This window comes from Solea solea, chromosome 20 (genome assembly GCF_958295425.1).
Source record: "Solea solea chromosome 20, fSolSol10.1, whole genome shotgun sequence".
NCBI lineage: Eukaryota > Metazoa > Chordata > Actinopteri > Pleuronectiformes > Soleidae > Solea > Solea solea.
This window is the reverse complement of record NC_081153.1, coordinates 892578-906952: the sequence shown is the minus strand read 5'-3', so window position 1 is coordinate 906952 and position 14375 is coordinate 892578.

Sequence of the window (14375 nt, the reverse complement as noted above, 5' to 3'; positions counted from 1 at the left end):
TTTCACAAGTACGGGAGTACGCAAGTACGCACAGGTATGGATATTGAGAAACGGCCAGTGTGTGTTTCCCTGGCTTGAACAGGATGTTGTACAGGATGTAGGCGCTCAGTTTTACAGCCCATCTTTGGACTCTGGGTAAGTTATAGGCTTGTGTGAGGTATAGGCTTTTTGTCATTGAAGAGTGAAATCAGCAGTTTGTGATCTGTATAAATAGTGAAAACTCGGCCATACAAGTATTTGTGAAATTTCAAATATGACAGCTAAGCCCTCTTTGTCAAGCTTCAGAGTATCTCTTCTCTGTGCGGGGTCTTTGGCTGCCATCGTCCATGCTGCATGGTGACGCATCACATGAGAGACCTAACTCTCGGTCAGCAGAGTAATGGACTAACACATCCACTGACTTCAACAGATTCTTGGACTTTTGGAAAACTTCCTCTTGTTTCTTTCGCCACGTCCAGGTCCCATCATGTCTCAAAGGTTCATGTCGGGGTGCCAGCAGGGTCCACAGGTTTGGAAGGAATTTGTTGTAGTAATTTAGTTCAGTCACATTTGTGGGAGTGGGAGCACCCATGATGGCTTTAACCTTCTTCTCCCTGTGCGTCCACTATGTGTTCTTGCATGAAGGTGCTCCTGCAGCTGGCTCCCGTTACGTTTCTTTCTAAGTCCGTTCGACGTCTTCCTTCATCCAAAAAAGTCCTTGTCAAAAAGACAAAGACAAAGAATTGAGATCCACACTTTCTTCTTTACTGAACACATGCAGCATGATACAGGTAAAGCTACGTACATATGTCCCTCTGTTCTTACTTCCGGTGAAAACCTTCTATGCCACACATATCCCCAACCTGCACAAACACGACACTGCTGGACCCACAACATACCCAACAACAACCAGCCTTTCCATGAGCCCTGAACACAAATCACACACATGTAACCTTACACAAAACAACTGATTAGCTGCGATACCACATACCACATCACCACACATAAAACAGGGCTCACAGTTCTCTGAGCCATGGAGTGAGCAGTTGTTACAGAGGGGCAATTTACTCTTCTTTGTGTGGCAGGACCAAGGGGAGGAGACCAGCGACAACGCCACCTGGGGGAATTTCGCCCCCAGGAATTATAGAATAATATAGAAAAGGGCAACACAGGTTCGTTGACACACAGGACAGAGAGAGGGTTCTATGTTGCAAAATATCAGTCAGTCATCATCTCGCGCTTTATCCTCCACCAGAGGGTGCTGTGCCAATCTCAGCTACTGTTGCAAAATATCATTTATTTTATTTTATTACATATATACGTTATCAACACAATAAAAAAAAAGTTCCAAAGGCACAACCAATAATCAATATGAGAACAGGACTGGGGCTTACCACGGAGGGAGAATCCAACACAACACCACCCGTGACACAACACACCAAACATGGACTCGTGAAAAGATACCACCACCAGGTGTCGACCCACAGCACCTGTTCAACAAAAGACTACTGAGATGTGGATCAGTGTTCAGTCCAGTGTCTGATGTGGATCAGTGTTCAGTCCAGTGTCTGATGTGGATCAGTGTTCAGTCCAGTGTCTGATGTGGATCAGTGTTCAGTCCAGTGTCCGATGTGGATCAGTGTTCAGTCCAGTGTCCGATGTGTATCAGTGTTCAGTCCAGTGTCCGATGTGGATCAGTGTTCAGCCAGTGTCCGATGTGGATCAGTGTTTAGTCCAGTGTCCGATGTGGATCAGTGTTCAGTCCAGTGTCCGATGTGGATCAGTGTTTAGTCCAGTGTCCGATGTGGATCAGTCTTCAGTCCAGTGTCTGATGTGGATCAGTGTTCAGTCCAGTGTCTGATGTGGATCAGTCTTCAGTCCAGTGTCTGATGTGGATCAGTGTTCAGTCCAGTGTCCGATGTGGATCAGTCTTCAGTCCAGTGTCCGATGTGGATCAGTCTTCAGTCCAGTGTCTGATGTGGATCAGTGTTCAGTCCAGTGTCTGATGTGGATCAGTGTTCAGTCCAGTGTATGATGTGGATCAGTCTTCAGTCCAGTGTCTGATGTAGATCAGTGTTCAGTCCAGTGTCCGATGTGGATCAGTGTTCAGTCCAGTGTCCGATGTGGATCAGTCTTCAGTCCAGTGTCTGATGTGGATCAGTCTTAAGTCCAGTGTCTGATGTGGATCAGTCTTCAGTCCAGTGTCCGATGTGGATCAGTCTTCAGTCCAGTGTCTGATGTGGATCAGTGTTCAGTCCAGTGTCCGATGTGGATCAGTCTTCAGTCCAGTGTCCGATGTGGATCAGTCTTCAGTCCAGTGTCCGATGTGGATCAGTGTTCAGTCCAGTGTCTGATGTGGATCAGTCTTCAGTCCAGTGTCCGATGTGGATCAGTGTTCAGTCCAGTGTCTGATGTGGATCAGTGTTTAGTCCAGTGTCTGATGTGGATCAGTGTTTAGTCCAGTGTCCGATGTGGGTCAGGGTTCAGTCCAGTGTCTGATGTGGATCAGTGTTCAGTCCAGTGTCCGATGTGGATCAGTGTTTAGTCCAGTGTCCGATGTGGATCAGTCTTCAGTCCAGTGTCTGATGTGGATCAGTGTTCAGTCCAGTGTCCGATGTGGATCAGAGTTCAGTCCAGTGTCCGATGTGGATCAGTCTTCAGTCCAGTGTCCGATGTGGATCAGTGTTCAGTCCAGTGTCCGATGTGGATCAGTGTTCAGTCCAGTGTCCGATGTGGATCAGTCTTCAGTCCAGTGTCCGATGTGGATCAGTCTTCAGTCCAGTGTCCGATGTGGATCAGTCTTCAGTCCAGTGTCTGATGTGGATCAGTGTTTAGTCCAGTGTCCGATGTGGATCAGTGTTCAGTGGGACTTGCATGTAGCACCAGTGAAGGTGATTGAGTGTGTGCTATAGCAGTCTATGGCCAGTAGATGGTGCTAGGCAACTGTGCTCATGTGTTTTTGAAGGGCTGATGAATGGAAGATAAAGTTTCATGTTCTCATATCCACAGATATCACATCAACATCAAATTTATACAAAAAGTCAGAATATTGTTCAGTTTAAGGAACTTTGACATTGGTTACTCCAAATGTACACAATAAAAGTACGTCATACTACTTATGTATGAAATAATAAACAATGTGGATTTGATACTGCTTCAAAAATATAAGTGTATGAATATTTTAAATTTGACTCTATATTTCTCCAAAAGTACATGATAAAGTACTTCATACTACTTGAGCATGAATAACAAGAAGTACTAAGTGTAATAGAATTGAACCCATAAACTACTGATAAAAATTGTGGATTTGATACGACTTCAAAAATAAATGAATAACCTTTTTTCAGTGATGTGAACTTTGACCCTGGGTTACTCCAAAAGTACACACACACACACACACACACATTCTCTAGTCTGTTGCACGACCGTCAAACCAGGATGAGGAGGTGCGGCTTGTTCAAGCCAGGTGTAACTTAGCCTGGTAAGATCTGTAACGTGAAGTTAAGCAACGTTGATCATTTGCATTTTTGTTGATAGAAATAAAATAGCATTTGTTATCATGCACAGCTACTGCATGAAGACTCACACACATGAAAAAGGTGCATGTGCATGTGATAATTAGCAGATACAGAGCACAGGTGCAAACGTTGAAGACGTTGAAAACGTGCAAAGAAAAGAGTCCACGCTCAGTGTAGATCTGCTGTCTTTAAAACAATCTGGCAGTTTTGAAAGATAAAATAGAGCTGACAGGTTTTATCAATGTTGGACATGCTCATAACTAGTGGTTAGAACAATCCAGACCTGTGGTAACTGTTGAATGAAGTCTTCTTACCACAGCAGTCATGTGCAGTAATATCATCACCATCCTACCTATTACTGCACTATATAGCAGTGGAAAAATATTCCATCTCTTAGTCAGTTTGGGGTCAGAAAACACACTCGTACCATGAACAGTCCAACACATGAGATGTCTGTTGTAGAGTAGTTGGCTGTGAAAATAGAAGCAACAATGGTGTCACGTTCTTCAGAATCCCTACAGGACCGGGTCTGTGGCTCCAAGCATCAAAAAGAGCAGAACATTAAATTACAAATGTATTGTACACTTACTACATTTATGTTATTTTATTATTCATTTCATACATCAGTCTCATTTCGACTGAGGTTGATAGTGTTTCAGCTGTAAAGTTTGTTTTTAAAGTTCAGATGTGATTGTCAGAGTCAAGACATTAAATTTGCAGAATACAGAAATTGTGAAAGTTACCAATCTGCGAGCTCACGCTGCCTCGTGTTGTCTACTAGTTTCACAATATGTCTCAACTTATTTGGATTCTTTTATTTATTTTTGCTAATTTTGGCTTTTTGTTTGTGATAGTTTTGTTTGTCATGTTAACATTATTTTTTTCCTTTAGAGTTATGGAAAATAAATGTTATTAATGTAATTAAATTTGTCGTATAAAAATATGTGCACATAGCCTGACTGTACTCCTGCGAGTTTCACCCTCCCTGTGCTTCTGGGCTGGAGTACATCAGGGAGCAGTTGGAGGATCCGGCTCTTCTGATGAGGGCGATTTCTTCTATGCCCTGAAAAGTTCTCAGGAAACACCAAGCGCCACCTAGCGGCTTGATTCGTACGTGGCCTGGTGAACAGACGACATCGACATCCTGAAGACGTTTCCTGTGGTTCTCGGGTTCTCTGTCAAACTCAACACACCTGTGAAAGACTGCGAACACTGTGAAAATCAACTTCTGCTGCAAGTTGAACTTGTTGATCACCACTTGAACCAGAACCAGAGAGTGTGTGCGTGTGTGTGTGTGTGTGGGGGGGGGGGGGGTGTTGGTCTGGCTCAGCCCATGAGGATTCACCAAACACAGCTTCAGAGTGGGAAAGTGATGTGCGACCAGTCTGCAGTGATGCTGCTGAGTGTGTAGTATTGTGAAGCACACACACAAGGCCCCTTATTTAGTTGTGTTCTCTGAGGCACACAGAAGGGACTTTATTTATAGACTAGAATAGAAATACTTTATTCCTCCCCAAGGGGAATAGTTTTATAATTTTATAATTTATAATTGAATTGTTTTATAGTTGTGTTCTCAGGCAGACACGAGACTCAGGTGTTATGATAAAATCATCATCATATCTATTTCATTCACCTGAAAGTGAAATAAGAGAACAAGGGGAGAAGTAGTTTTGGTTGTTTTGCTTCTTTTTATGCGTTCTATTAAAATACTTTACTTGTATTTCTGATACTTAAGTACATTTAATGTGAGCTACGTTAAGACTTTTACTCAAGTGATTTATACACCTGCGCTGACCTGACTCTGGACCGACTGAAGTAAGTAACCCAATATAAATACTTAGAGAAGTTATTAAATAACAGTTTTCATATGATTTATCATTATTATTGATTTATGTATACATGTATGTAAAAAAGCAGAAGTATCCTACAAAATAAAATCCACTGACATCATCATAGTTAAGATTCCTTCATGTTTCCTGGTGTTCTGTAACGTGACCAATCACACGACAGAAAACTGGAACACAACATGAGTTTCCCTACGACTGTAAGAGAACGGGAGTATTTGTGAAACTACTCGCTACTACAGCACGACACAAACAAGCAGAGTCACCACTGCACGGCTGCCTGACACTGCGGTGACACACACACACACACACACACACACACACACACACACACACACACACATGACTGACTAGTGACTTTACACCAGACTCCTGTAGTTGTTAGAGATTAACCCACGTGTTTAGGATCGATAAGTAGTTTTAAGTGATCTACGGTTCAGTGCTGTTTGGCTTGATTTAGACGTCTCTTCCTGTGACGGCATTCTGACCAATCATCACATAGCTTTTGGAACCTGGCCTGACCAGGTACTATATTTAGTACCTGGTACTATATTTAGTACCTGGTACTATGCTGGTGGAAGCACTACTTAAACCGCCCCGTGACGAGGCGAGTAGAGGCGGTGGAAATATGCCAATATGGTGATGTTTTCGTTATAGCAGTTTATGGCCAGTAGGAGGTGCTATAAGATGTTCTGGGTACAGTTACTGAAGAGGTGTTACCTGCATTAAAACCAGCTGAATGGAAGATAAAGGTTCATGTATTTATATGCAGAGAAATCACTGACTTTATCACATACAGTTCTGAACGGAAATCAGGCCTTTATTTAGATTTGCCACTTGTCCATGTGAATATAAGATATGAATGTAAGAATAAGAATAACAGATCAGCTGTGGTGAGTTCACGGCTCTGTGCTGTGTGAGGATTCATAATAATCTCATGCAGGTACGTGTCCTGTCAGGAAGTTTGTCTAAGAATCAGAGCTTCATCGTCTAAAACATCACTGTGACACAAACACAGATGAATGAATGAGTGTTTTATTCTCTCGTCACTGACTCAGTGACCTCAGCTGTTTGTAATCATCTCAACATCTGCACAAACATATCACGATAAAAAGGTTTCAAATACCAACATTAGTCTTCAATCATTTAAGACTGATCAGAAGTAAAATGACATTGAAGCACATGTCATCACTGTAATCTTTAATGCAGGTTCATAAAACTTCAAAAAGTTCATGAGTTAAACACGTTTATTTCTGATCAGATCAACAGCTGACTGGACAGACCGAGCACCAGGATTAACAAAGAATAAATCGCCACGGTAACTTCTTCACCGTTGTTTTCGTGCAACCGACTTGAGGCTAAGTTCAGCCAGGATGAGCAACATAGCCCGGCTTAATCCCTTATCCTGGTTTGGTGTAACAAGCCCCTGGTGGATACAGTACTTTGTTTTGGTTTAGAAAACACTGTGTAAGACTGACGGATGAGCCGCACCAATATCTGTGGAATATCACCGCTGTCTGCCATCACAGAATATTCTGATATAACACCTTCTTGTTGAGTCTTCAGTTGTTTCACTTTATTCAGATTGTTTCTATTACTGCAGAGTGATGTTCAAAGACCTGATGACCCACTGACACCACACACAGCTGATCGTGTCAAAGCACTAAACTGACATGAAATGTCAGTGATTCCATGAACCTCAGTCTGCGTCGGGTCCACAGATACAGCTAAAGCTACAGGTCTGCTAAACCACGCGTTACAGTGTGGATAAACCCGACTTGTTCTAACTTGAGTTTATGTGACAACTGTGTGAGAAAAGTCATATTCCTGGAAAACGTGAAACATGACTGCACCTCGTCGGATGACATCATTGGAGTGGAGGCGTGTCACGGTGTCTGAGAGGTATTTATGACAGTGCAATTACACTCTGCGCCTGTGGGGGGCGCTTGTGTTACTGTGTTGGGACTGCAGTGGCTGTGTGGGAGCTGTGTGACTGTGCCGGGGTTGAGAGGCCACAGCACAGGCTGCTCAGCTGAGAGCAATGTCTCACACAGGTACCAGAATTTCTTCATTAACGAAGACACACAGACATCAGAGGAGGGGTGAGGGGAGGGAGAGGGCAGGGTGAGGGGGGAGTCTGCAAACACACCTCCCCACCACTGCACTGACTCGTTGTTCCAGACTTGACGACTTGTTTTTTGGCAGTGGTCCCTCATAAATCAGCCCATACTAACTTCACTATGTGACTCACCTTTATCATGTGCTGTTCCTGCCCTGCTCTCTTCTTACATTATACTGTAGCTTATTCCTGCACATGGGAGAGGAAAAATGTGAGGACTGCTTTAGATTTGAAATGAACTTAATGGTGACACAACTCTGACTTCATTCCTACAACCCTACAACCAATTTCTTGATGTCAACATTTGAAGTTTTTCATTCATAAACTCTTTTTCCTGTCAATAAAAAACCATAAAACCAAAAATCATTACCACCAACATTAAATGAAGTCGTGCTGTCTGCATCTGTTGTTTAGACTCATCCATCCTCCACACCTGGGTGCTGGGCACACTCTGTAAAGCGTATTTGGAGCACATACTTCCAGGGGTGGAGACGAGGCCACTGTGCAAAGTCCAACTCCAATGGTCAATTAGTGAAGGCCAACACAGAACAGATCAGCTGTCCCTGATGACAACGCCTTCAGTCAGCTCAACACACACTCCATTAAACTTCCTCCTCAACCACTATGGACAACTGTGTAGGCTTGTACAAGAGAACACTGGCTATGTCCCCAGTGCACTCCTAGTTCTGATCCCTAACCCAGATGAACCAGGAAGCAAAAGAAAATCTCCCTAGAGAGGCAGAAGCCGGAGGTTTCTTCCTGATCTCATTAGAATAAGGGTCAACTACAGGAACGCTCAAGTAGTAAAATGAAGTAAAGCAAGTCAAATGTAGTAAAGTAAGTCAAATGTAGTAAAGTAAGTCAAATGTAGTAAAGTAAGTCAAATGTAGTAAAGTAAGTCAAATGTAGTAAAGTAAGTCAAATGTAGTAAAGCAAGTCAAATGTAGTAAAGTAAGTCAAATGTAGTAAAGCAAGTCAAATGTAGTAAAGTAAGTCAAATGTAATAAAGTAAGTCAAATGTAGTAAAGTAAGTCAAATATAGTAAAGAAAGTCAAATGTAGTAAAGTAAGTCAAATGTAGTAAAGTAAGTCAAATGCAGTAAAGTAAGTCAAATGTAGTAAAGCAAGTCAAATGTAGTAAAGCAAGTCAAATGTAGTAAAGTAAGTCAAATGTAGTAAAGCAAGTCAAATGTAGTAAAGTAAGTCAAATGTAATAAAGTAAGTCAAATGTAGTAAAGTAAGTCAAATATAGTAAAGTAAGTCAAATGTTGTAAAGTAAGTCAAATGTAATAAAGTAAGTCAAATGTAATAAAGCAAGTCAAATGTAGTAAAGTAAGTCAAATGTTGTAAAGTAAGTCAAATGTAGTAAAGTAAGTCAAATGTAATAAAGCAAGTCAAATGTAGTAAAGTAAGTCAAATGTAGTAAAGCAAGTCAAATGTAGTAAAGTAAGTCAAATGTAATAAAGTAAGTCAAATGTAGTAAAGTAAGTCAAATATAGTAAAGTAAGTCAAATGTTGTAAAGTAAGTCAAATGTAATAAAGTAAGTCAAATGTAATAAAGTAAGTCAAATGTAATAAAGTAAGTCAAATGTAGTAAAGTAAGTCAGATGTAGTAAAGTAAGTCAAATGTAATAAAGCAAGTCAAATGTAGTAAAGTAAGTCAAATGTAGTAAAGTAAGTCAGATGTAGTAAAGTAAGTCAAATGTAATAAAGTAAGTCAAATGTAGTAAAGTAAGTCAAATGTAGTAAAGTAAGTCAGATGTAGTAAAGTAAGTCAAATGTAGTAAAGCAAGTCAAATGTAGTAAAGTAAGTCAAATGTAATAAAGTAAGTCAAATGTAGTAAAGTAAGTCAAATATAGTAAAGTAAGTCAAATGTTGTAAAGTAAGTCAAAAGTAGTAAAGTAAGTCAAATGTAATAAAGCAAGTCAAATGTAGTAAAGTAAGTCAAATGTAGTAAAGTAAGTCAAATGCAGTAAAGTAAGTCAAATGCAGTAAAGTAAGTCAAATGTAGTAAAGTAAGTCAAATGTAATAAAGCAAGTCAAATGTAGTAAAGTAAGTCAAATGCAGTAAAGTAAGTCAAATGTAGTAAAGTAAGTCAAATGTAGTAAAGTAAGTCAAATGTAGTAAAGTAAGTCAAATGTGGTAAAGTAAGTCAAATGTAATAAAGTAAGTCAAATGTAGTAAAGTAAGTCAAATATAGTAAAGTAAGTCAAATGTTGTAAAGTAAGTCAAATGTAGTAAAGTAAGTCAAATGTAGTAAAGTAAGTCAAATGTAGTAAAGTAAGTCAAATGTAATAAAGTAAGTCAAATGTAGTAAAGTAAGTCAAATGTAATAAAGCAAGTCAAATGTAGTAAAGTAAGTCAAATGTAATAAAGCAAGTCAAATGTAGTAAAGTAAGTCAAATGTAGTAAAGTAAGTCAAATGTAATAAAGTAAGTCAAATGTAGTAAAGTAAGTCAAATGTAGTAAAGTAAGTCAAATGTAATAAAGTAAGTCAAATGTAGTAAAGTAAGTCAAATGTAGTAAAGTAAGTCAAATGTAGTAAAGTAAGTCAAATGTAGTAAAGCAAGTCAAATGTAGTAAAGTAAGTCAAATGTAGTAAAGTAAGTCAAATGCAGTAAAGTAAGTCAAATGTAGTAAAGCAAGTCAAATGTAGTAAAGTAAGTCAAATGCAGTAAAGTAAGTCAAATGTAGTAAAGTAAGTCAAATGTAGTAAAGTAAGTCAAATGTAGTAAAGTAAGTCAAATGTAGTAAAGTAAGTCAAATGTAATAAAGTAAGTCAAATGTAGTAAAGTAAGTCAAATGTAATAAAGCAAGTCAAATGTAGTAAAGTAAGTCAAATGTAATAAAGCAAGTCAAATGTAGTAAAGTAAGTCAAATGTAGTAAAGTAAGTCAAATGTAGTAAAGTAAGTCAAATGTAATAAAGTAAGTAAAATGTAGTAAAGTAAGTCAAATGCAGTAAAGTAAGTCAAATGTAATAAGTAAAATGTAGTAAAGTAAGTAAAATGTAGTAAAGTAAGTCAAATGTAATAAAGTAAGTCAAATGTAGTAAAGTAAGTCAAATGTAATAAAGTAAGTAAAATGTAGTAAAGTAAGTAAAATGTAGTAAATTAAGTCAAATATAGTATAGTAAAATGTAGTAAAGTAAGTCAAATGTAGTAAAGTAAAATGTAGTAAAGTAAGTCAAATGTAATAAAGTAAGTCAAATGTAGTAAAGTAAGTCAAATGCAGTAAAGTAAGTCAAATGTAATAAAGTAAGTCAAATGCAGTAAAGTAAGTCAAATATAGTAAAATAAGTCAAATGTTGTAAAGTAAGTCAAATGTAGTAAAGTAAGTCAAATGTAATAAAGCAAGTCAAATGTAGTAAAGTAAGTCAAATGTAGTAAAGTAAGTCAAATGTAGTAAAGTAAGTCAAATGCAGTAAAGTAAGTCAAATGCAGTAAAGTAAGTCAAATGTAGTAAAGTAAGTCAAATGTAATAAAGCAAGTCAAATGTAGTAAAGTAAGTCAAATGCAGTAAAGTAAGTCAAATGTAGTAAAGTAAGTCAAATGTAGTAAAGTAAGTCAAATGTAGTAAAGTAAGTCAAATGTAGTAAAGCAAGTCAAATGTAGTAAAGTAAGTCAAATGTAGTAAAGTAAGTCAAATGTAATAAAGTAAGTCAAATGTAGTAAAGTAAGTCAAATATAGTAAAGAAAGTCAAATGTTGTAAAGTAAGTCAAATGTAGTAAAGTAAGTCAAATGTAATAAAGCAAGTCAAATGTAGTAAAGTAAGTCAAATGTAGTAAAGTAAGTCAGATGTAGTAAAGTAAGTCAAATGTAATAAAGCAAGTCAAATGTAGTAAAGTAAGTCAAATGTAGTAAAGTAAGTCAGATGTAGTAAAGTAAGTCAAATGTAATAAAGTAAGTCAAATGTAGTAAAGTAAGTCAAATGTAGTAAAGTAAGTCAAATGTAGTAAAGTAAGTCAAATGTAGTAAAGTAAGTCAAATGTAGTAAAGCAAGTCAAATGTAGTAAAGTAAGTCAAATGTAGTAAAGTAAGTCAAATGCAGTAAAGTAAGTCAAATGTAGTAAAGCAAGTCAAATGTAGTAAAGTAAGTCAAATGCAGTAAAGTAAGTCAAATGTAGTAAAGTAAGTCAAATGTAGTAAAGTAAGTCAAATGTAGTAAAGTAAGTCAAATGTAATAAAGTAAGTCAAATGTAGTAAAGTAAGTCAAATGTAATAAAGCAAGTCAAATGTAGTAAAGTAAGTCAAATGTAATAAAGCAAGTCAAATGTAGTAAAGTAAGTCAAATGTAGTAAAGTAAGTCAAATGTAATAAAGTAAGTCAAATGTAGTAAAGTAAGTCAAATGTAATAAAGTAAGTAAAATGTAGTAAAGTAAGTAAAATGTAGTAAATTAAGTCAAATATAGTATAGTAAAATGTAGTAAAGTAAGTCAAATGTAGTAAAGTAAAATGTAGTAAAGTAAGTCAAATGTAATAAAGTAAGTCAAATGTAGTAAAGTAAGTCAAATGCAGTAAAGTAAGTCAAATGTAGTAAAGTAAGTCAAATGTAGTAAAGTAGAAAAAAAATTAGATTATCTCCCTCCTGGTGGTACTGACTCATCTTTTAGCACAAGAGCTTTAGAAGCACCAGGTGCACAGTTAGACAGTTTCTCCCCTATAGATCTCCCTGAGTTAACATCATTAGTTTCATCATCTAAGCCATCAACCTGTCAGTTAGATCCTATCCCCACCAAACTGTTTAAAGATGTGTTTCCTTTAATTAACAGCTCTATATTAACTCAAATTAATCTATCCTTATTAACTGGATATGTGCCCCAAACGTTTAAAATAGCAGTTATTAAACCCCTTCTCAAAAAAGCGACCTTTGACCCAGACATTTTAGCTCAGAATAGCACAGAAACAGCACTAGTTAATGTTAGTAACGATCATATAATGGTCTAGTCCAGGGGTGTCAAATGTACGGCCCGCGGGCCAGAACTGGTCCACCAGAAGGTCAAATCTGGCCCGCAAGATGAATTTCTGTAAACTACTGTTGTAAGAATGCTGCGGCCCCTTTAAGAGCTGGGCAAGTGTTAGTCTCTATAAAGTCGGGCAAATATCTGTTGTGTTCCAAGCCTGGTGAGAGAAATAAACACTCAGACTCTTCCAGATCACCTGCGTGTCCGCCTGTTCATCCCCATCTGTAGAAGAAAGGGTGTTCACCTGGACCATTGTCCAGAATCAGAGGATCAAAGTTGACACTACATTGAAGTCTTTCAAGACCCACAGAATATTGTGTTCTATGACTATGTAAACACCGAAACTACCAAAACAAAGAGTAGAGTCTCTTCTTTCATCTGGAAAAAAGTTTGTTTCTACCTTTTTCCGTTCTTTAGTAATCGGCATTAGAACATGCTGATTTCACCAAAAACCAGTCCACGCCGACCCTGGAAAATGCCTGCAGCTGTCGTGGTGTCTATCATAGGCAATAACTCGAGAAACTCCTCCGTGACAGTGAACGTATCATCAACTCCACAAATAAATATGGCCAGTTGAGCGACATCCATAATATCAGTGCTGTGCTCAATGCCACAAATGACTCCACTTTGCTTTTCAATTGGCTGTCCAAATCTGTCGATAGTTCTGAAATCCTTTCTGCCAAAGTATTCCTCATCAGGTTGATGTTGGCAAAAGCTTGTCGTTTCTCAGGACACACAATTTCTGCAGCCAACCCTGCAGTACTCACAGTAGGGCTTTGATGCTAATGCTATCACCCCTGATCTAGATGTAGGTCCTCCCAAGTGGAGTGTAGTGGAAAGAACTGTTCAGCGAGCAAGAACAGCATCCTCGCCTGGGCCGTCTGGGCCTTACAGGCTCTATAAAAACTCACCAGGAGTACTTCCTTTTCTTTGGAGACTGATGAAGGTGGCATAGTCGTGTTCTTGGACCTTGCCAACACCTTTGGTTCTGTCCCTCATAGTCTCCTGTGGACTGTGTTTGACCTTTTTAACATCCCACAGGCTATCACCATTCTTGTCATATACTACTTCCAGGACATCCAGCTATGCCTCACAACTGAGGAGTACACAACAGCATGGCAGTTCTTGGAAGTAGGGATTATGGCAGGATGCAACATCTCCCCTCTGACTTTCACCATGGCAATCGGGTTCATCATCTGTGCCTCCCTGGGTGGTAGGAGGTCAGCAGTTTGTCCATGTCATTTTATTGTGACAATCCCTCTTATTTTGAAGTTTTATTGTCCCATGTCTGCGTGCACTTTCCTTTTCCTTGATTACCCCAACCTGTTTCACGTGTGTCTTGTTTGTCTCTCCCTGATTCCTCTGTGTATTTAACCACACCCCCTTCCTTTGTCTTGTGAGTTTTTCTTCGTTTTTCTTAGTTTGTCACCGACCCTACACATACTTTTTGAGCCCTCCTCTCCGTCTAGTATTTTTGACAAGTTTTTCAGTGGATTTTGGATTTCATGTGAGTGCTTCTGTGCCGCTGTTAAACTCTGCTAATTTGTTCCAGTCATATGACTCTCATGTCGATCCCGCGCCTGCGTTGAAAACGCTATTTGAGGATCTTCGTTCCTGTCTGCCTACCATGATTTTTTGTGTTTAAATAAAGACTGTTACTTACCACCATCCTGCATCTGGGTCCAGTCCTGTTCGTCACAGTACAAACCCACCAACAATGGACCCAGCAGATGGTGGTAGGATGGAAGCGGTCATCCAGTGGCAGGAGGAACACATCACTCAAAACACCGGCCACTTGGAGAATATTGGCCGGCTGTAGTCTGGAGCAGATGGCTATCCACCACGTTCCGCTCGCTGAGCAAGCAGCTGTCCGCCATCAGTGCTCGGCGCACCTCCGGAGACTCTCCTCCGCCCGTTCCAACACCTGTCCCCGCCACGTCCATGCTTCAGCT